Raw genomic sequence first — 7,621 nt, forward strand, 5'->3', positions numbered from 1 at the left:
CGGATCGTAACTTTTGATAGGTTAGACTAAACTCGATGAAACTCAAATATTTAAAATCAGCAAAAAAATCCGATTCTTCTGATGTATCTATTGATATCAAAATTCCGTATTTTTAGAGTTTCGGTTACTATTGAGCCGGATCGCTCTTACTATAGTTTTTCTTACTATAGTTTTTTCACCACGAACTGCTTGATTCTTATTGTCGCTTGTTTTATAACCACAGACAATTTGTTAACTTTTAAAAGATATTTGATTATTAAATCATTGAGTCCTCTAGTAAACAGACACGCACTTACAACAAAAAGTGAAAACTAACGAAACTGACACAAAAAAAAATTAAGCAAGAATCGATCCATATTAACTTTTTCAATCCAAATATGCAACATATCTTGGGAAACACTTTCCGTTTTAATCCTTTGAAATAAAGCCTTTCAAGAAATGAGATAAGTGAGACTCACACCTTACTGCAGGTAAGTCAATTTTACCGAGATATAGAATTCGAATTTCTTCACCTGCCATAGCCTAGTAGAGGCTTGTCCGTTTAAGAATCGGTTTCCGGCACATATGGCACGTTTTAAGGGTTTGTGCACAGCTTTCACAAGTTCCATGACCGCAAGAAAATGCGACATTTTTTCTTTTTTCTAAGCAAATTGGACACCTAGTGGCCTCTTCCATCTCAGCAACACGTTTTTCCAGGTACTGTAAACGTTCCACAGCCCGAGAGCTACTTCCAGCATTTAATGAAATGCCATCTTTTTGTAATTTATGCTGAATAGCCTCTTTACACGTCAAACATTTTTTCATCCTAATTGCACAATCTAAGCAAGCTATTTTATGTCCACACGGAATAAACTGTACTTGATCACGAATTTCACAACAAACTATACATTCTGAGGGTTCTTCCACTGCCTCTTCCAAGTTCAAACCAGACATCAACTTCGCAGCAGCATCAGGAGCATAGGATGTTGATGGCTTGCATTCTTTAGCCTCTAATAAGGGAGATTGCTTTTTCGGCATGAATGACCAAAGAATGATTTTGACTTCGTTTTCAAGAACAAAATCCAGAGGCAAGTTCTTGGCTTTGTTTGGTTTTGATGAATCGGCTCCTTTCTCAATTAGATGGCAAGCAACTGCAAGGCCAATAGCATCTAATCGACCTTGCTCAGCTAAATCGCACCATATCCGATAGATCAAAGGAGATTCTTCTTCTGAAACGGCACCAGTCGTCGTGGCATGTTTCTTTAGAGCATAGTGCAATGGAGTGTTGCCTTCTTCATCTTGAACGTTTAGATTGGCCCCATGGGACACCAACATTTGAACTATAGATGGATGTAACCGAGACACTGCCAGATGAAGAGGAGTCTGACCTTTGGTATTCGTAATGTTAGGATCAGCTAAACCCCAGACTAGGAGAAGTTCGGCAACTGGACTGTGATTATTCAGTGTTGCCAAGTGCAATGGCCCAAATCCATCGTCTTTAAACACATCAACCAATTGACGGGATTTTAAAATAATTTTATCAGCTGCGAAATGGTTTCCTCTCAAAGAAGCGTAATGGAGGCTATTAAAGCCACGAGAATTTTTTATAAAGAGATCAATACCAGGACATGCCAATAATGACTCAACTAATTCATCATTCTTTCGACAGATGGCGTCATGTAAGGGGGTGTCGCCAAAAGAATCCTGCATATTTAGACTACAATTAAACTTGATCAGCAATTTGACGCAAGCCAAGTGTTGTTTATTAACTGCTATATGAAGCGGCGTACATTTCCCTTTGTTGATTGCGTCGATTTTGGCACCTTTCATCAACAGCATTTCCGTTAGCACCTCCTTATTTCCGAAAACTGCATAATGCAAAGCTGTATCTCCTTCGTCGTCTTGAATTTCCATTGAAGCATTAGCTTGTAAGAGCGCTTTAACAACCTCGACATGCCCTTCGTGGGCTGCAACTTGCAACGCTGTCTTTCCGTTACTTTTTTCGTCAATCTTCTCCATATTTTTTGCAAGGATTTCCTTAACTTTATCAACTTTCCCTTTGGCAGCTTCATGAACCAGCAAATCAATTTCGTTCGACTGGACTTCAGGCACCCTTCGTACCAAATCCATTTCAGGATGAAGGCTTTCCCTATTTTGATTCGTCCCGGGGAAATTGTGAGATTCCGTACTGCCAGAGACATTGACAAGGCACAAAGGATTGAATGTCCATGATTGAACACGACTGTGTTCACGCGAATACGTTTGAACACAAACATCACCATCCATATAAATATGCATCACTTTCCCTACTTTTCCAAGAGTCGTTTCCAAAGCATCAATCCATTCACCATGTCCACGTTGTAGCTCTTGAACCTTATTCTTGTCCTTAATAATCATAACTTCCTCGCCTATTGAGAACACGGTAACACGGGAAAGTGCTTTAGGATTTATAGTCCAGAGATTGCCGCTGTAATCATAGGCCACTCTTATGTCTCCAAATTCTATGATGCGGTGAACAACTCCCACTCTCCCGATCAATTTAGTCATACTTGGACTCCAACCTCCGTGGTTTACTTGTAGCCTTTTCAACGCTGTAATATCAACATCGACCTGTACATGGTCACCAACAGAAAATGTATTTGTTTCCTCCGTTGCCTCTCGAGAGCCTTCAGGGGCTTCTAATGACCTTGGTATTACGGGACCAACTAGTTCTGTTTTCCCGAGTATCGCTAAATGGTCTATATAGCAATAAGCTCCAATTGCTTCTGATACACACATAAGATCTACTTTTCCTTTGTGTCCGATTCTATAAATGTTGGTTTCTCCTGAAGGCCAATTAACGGACGCAACAGAGAAATTGGTTTCGTTTACCCAACCACGGACTTCCTGAACACGACCAACTTTACCATCGCCACCGTCTTGATTTCCCCATTCCCAATCTGGCCCTCGAACAACTTTGGCACCAAAGAATATCCCTTTCAGAGGTATTTTTTTAGAATACTTCCTTGGTGGCATCACACTCCCGTATCTAACAAAGGCGTGTGAAGTATCATGTTTATCGGCCATATAACAAAGGGTACAAAGATCATTGTTTTGGCAGACATTACATTTCCATAAGGTTCCTGGTATTCCATGCTTCCGACAATTATCACAGAAAGATTTTGGATGACTTACAGCTGTGGGAGCATTATCCCAGACCCTTAAATCATAAGAATTCTGATATCCAATACGGTAGTTAGTTCTCCAGCCCATATCCCACTGGACAACAACAGTTTTATCTGGGAGATTTCCACTACCATGCGTTCCTTTGTCAATCACTGTACCAACAAATCCTTCACCACCATCTTGATTACCCCACTTCCAGTCTGGTCCTCTTACCACCCTTATACCGACATCCATTCTTTAAAAAATTTCCTTTGTCGTGTGTCTGTTTGTAAACGTAACGAGTCACTTAAAGCAAAAGGAAAACCAAACTAATTTTTAAATTTTCAGGCATTTTTTCTGGTTTGAACTAAAAATTAAAATTATTGCTCAGACACCATAAATATTTTTGCAGTTTGCAGTTAATCATTTTATTAGAAAAATTTCGGAATAATTCTAGTTTCAGTTGAAGAATCAGATTTTTTGTCTAAACCACCAATTTTTTTTGTTAATTACAACAGCACGTAGATTAGAACCTTACAAAAAACAAAACTAATTTTAAAATTTTCAGATATTATTCTAGTTTTAAATTTAAATATAAAATTATTCCTGAGATACCATAAATATTTTTTCAGTTTATATAATAAATAAAGCAGTCCTGAAAACTAAAATAAAAAATATTGAATCTTCTTATGGAAATACACACTAAATGACGCGTCGTGTAGTTAGAATTTATTAAAAAATAAATCTAATTTAAAAATAATTCTGAATAATTCTAGTTTCAATTGAAGAATCAGATTTTTTGTTAAAACCATCAATTTTTTTGTTAATTACAACAGCACGTAGATTAGAACCTTACAAAAACAAAACTAATTTTAAAATTTTCAGGTATTTTTCTAGTTTTAATTAAAAAAATAAAATTATTCCTCAGAAACCATAAATATTTTTGCAATTTACATAATAGCCTTAGAAATCCTGAACTGAATACTAAAATAAAAAAAAATTGAATCTTCTTATGGAAATACACAATAAATGACACGTCGTGTAGTTTGAATTTAACAAAAATAAACATAATTTAAAAATTTTCCGGTATTTTTCTAGTTTTAATTAAAAAATTAAAATTATTGCTCAGACACCATAAATATTTTTGAAGTTTCCATAATAACTTTAGTGATCCTGAACGGAGAAAAACAGGAAAAAGGCTACGGCTTTTTCTTCTTTGAAATAGTAATAGACGAACCTCAAACAATCAAGTAGCTAACTAAGTCCAATGTATACAATGGTTTGTTATTCCAATGATCGTCTTTTAATGTAACATATTTTCGAGAACTGAAACACTTATACAACTATTGCTCGCATATAAAGATATTAATTGTGAATGACGTCATAAGAGTGGGGTTAAAGCTATAAATTATGTTATGGTAAAATTTTATGATGATATCAGTTGCAACTGGGGTTCGTTCTACGCTATATGATTACAAACAGGAAAAAGCCTACCGCTTTTTCTTCTTTGAAATAGTAAGAGACGAACCTCAAAGAATCAAGTAGCAAACTAATTTCAATGTATGCAATGGTTTGTTATTCCAACGATCGCTTTTTAATGTAATAGTCTACTGCAACTGCAGCTGTTGTCTTAGTTGTCTGCAGCTGTTGGCTTTATTGCACTTGCACCTGTTGGTTTTGTTGTTCCTTTGACTATTGGGCTAATTGTCTACAGCTGCTTGCTATATTGTATCTTTAGCTGTTGGATTAGTTGCTTGCAGCGATTGTCGTCAACTGTTTGCCTTATTGTAGCTAGAGCTATTGGCTTAGTTGTTCCTAAATATTGTATAAGGTACTATGGGCTACTGTTCGTTCCTTAATGTAATTCTTTCTTAGAAATAATTTATTTTAGTTACAAAAGATTTTTAACCCAATTAATTTCCTTTAAAATGAGCCATTGAACAAATCTCTAAGATGATCCAGTGCCTAGCTATCCGTGGAAAACAAGAAACAAAAAAGAAAAAAAGAAAAAAAAGTATCCCGTTTAGGCAGAATGTTGAAGTAGCTGCCACTTTTCTTGATTTTCAAGCCAATATATTTCCCTTGCTGTTCAAGCCAAGGGACAGAAAGTTTCCTATACAGGGGTTTCGGACAAGGCGGTTCTAAAGGTGTACCTTTTGTTTTGATCTGACTCATTTTGTAGGAACTATGGGTTTTTTTATTTCTTAACATTGGACGTGATCATCTCTTACTAGGTTTTTATATTTCTTAGCATTCGACTGATCGTCTCTTACTAGGTTGCTAGCTACTGCTGTAACCCGAATTCACATATATAGTTATGAGAGGCAGCGTGGCCAAGTGGTCCAAGGTACTTGTGTTGGCCACCAGTTGCTTCAGAGGCATGGGTTCAAATCCTACCGCTGGCATACGATTATGATTTATGTACAAAAATCAAACATCTTTGAAAAGACTGCAGTATTAAAAGACATCAAAAATGTAGTTTTTAGTGAAAAAATTTATTCTCTCTTAGAAATAATTTATTTTAGTTACAAAAGATTTTTAACCCAATTAATGTCCTTTAAAATGAGCCATTGAACAACTCTCTACGATGTTCCAGTGCCAAGCTATCTGTGGAAAAGAAAAGAGAAAAAAAGAAAAAAATATCTCGTTTAGGCAGAATGTTATAGTAGCTGCCACTTTTCTTGATTTTCAAGCCAATATATTGTCCTTGCTGTTCAAGCCAAGGGACATCAAGTTTCATATATAGGGGTTTTGGTCAAGGCGGTCCTAATGGTGTACATTTTGTTTCGATCTGACTCTGTTTCTTAGAATTTATGGTTTTTATATATCTCAACATTGGACGTGATCTTCTCTTACTAGGTTGCTAGCTACCGCTGCAACCCAGATAAAACCTATACTATAATTAAGTGGCGTATAAAATTTAGCAGAGGCAAGAGTTCGTTCTTTATTATAATAGCTACCGCTGCAACCCGGAAAACACTACGGCTTTTTCTTCTTTGAAATAGTAAGAGATGAGTCGCAAACAATCAAGTAGCTAGCTAATTCCAATATATACAATTGTTTGTTATTCCAATGATCGTCTTTTATTATAAAGAAAGAAAAAAATATCCCGTTTATGGAGAATAACGTGGTTAAAGTCAATTTTCTTGATTTTCAAGCCAATATATTTTCATTGCTATGCAAGCCAAAGGGCGGTAAGTTTTTTTTTGTCGGGGTTTCGGACAAGGCGGTTCTAATGGTGTACTTTTTGTTTTGATCTGACTCTTTTTACAGGAGTTAAGGATTACTTTCGTATTTACTATGGGGTGTAATCATCTCTTACTAGGTTGCTAGCTACCGCTGCAACCCGGACTAGGCAATTTAATGTCTTTTCATACTGAATCTATTCATAAATACACAGAACTGTTTGACTATGTAAACCCTTATTACAAACAGGAAAAAGCCAAAGGCTTTTTCTTCTTCGGAAGAGTAAGAGACGAAGCTCAAAGATCTGGTAGCTAACTAAGTGCAACATACGTAATGGTTTGCTCTTCTAATGATCGTCCTTTAATATAAAATTTTCTATTCACGTCATAGTTCTAATAAAACTATGACGACATTCATTATTATCTAGTAGGATTTCAGGCAAGATGGTTCTAATGAGGTACTTTTGTTTTGATCTATTTTTAGGAGTTCTGGGTTTTTATATTTCTTAGCATTGGGCGTGATCGTCTCTTAGTAGGTAGCTAGTAAGTGATGCGCCTCAAAAGAGACCACCAGTCTCTTTGGAGGCGCGGGTTCAAATCCCACCACTGGTATACGATTATGACGTCATTGATCAATCTTTAATATGAAATATGCAGTTTTCGTAAAAAAGCTAATTCGATTTTAAAAATAATATTTTTTAATTACAAAAGACTTTTAACCCAATTATTTTTTTTCAAAATGAGCCATTGAACAACTCTACGATGTTCCAGTGCCAAGCTATCTGTGGAATTACTAACCTTAGCTATAATTAAGTGGCGTATAAAATTTAGCATAGGCAAGAGGTCGTTCTTTATTATAAATATAAAACTATGATGACATTCATTATTTATCTAGTAGGGTTTCAGACAAGGTAGTTCTAATGATGTACTTTTGTTTTGATCTGACTCTATTTTTAGAAGTTTTGTTATATTTCTTAGCATTGGACTGATCGTCTCTTACTAGGTTGCTAGCTACTGCTGCAACCCAAATTCACATATATATATTTATTTATGAGAGGCAGCCTGGCCGAGTGGTCCAAGGCACTGGTGTTAGCCACCAATCTCCTCGGAGGCGTGGGTTCAAATCTTACCGCTGGTATACGATTATGTTTGAAAGACTGCAGTGTGAAAAGACATCGAAAATGCAGTTTTTGGTGGAAAAATTTATTCTCTTTTAGAAATAATTTATTTTAGTTACTATAGATTTTTAACCCAATTAATTTCCTTTAAAATGAGCTATTGAACAACCCTCTACGATGTTCCAGTGCCAAGCT

At 36.0% G+C, this 7,621-nt stretch overlaps 1 pseudogene; it reads right to left on the reverse strand.

Moving 5' to 3' along the window:
- Positions 1 to 497: 497 nt before the first annotated feature.
- Positions 498 to 3,378, reverse strand: LOC148939201 (E3 ubiquitin-protein ligase MIB2 pseudogene; annotated as a pseudogene).
- Positions 3,379 to 7,621: the final 4,243 nt, after the last annotated feature.

Source organism: Artemia sp. Qi Xiang Cuo, chromosome 21 (assembly GCF_049724085.1).
Source record: "Artemia sp. Qi Xiang Cuo chromosome 21, ASM4972408v1, whole genome shotgun sequence".
NCBI classification, from domain to species: Eukaryota; Metazoa; Arthropoda; class Branchiopoda; order Anostraca; family Artemiidae; genus Artemia; species Artemia sp. Qi Xiang Cuo.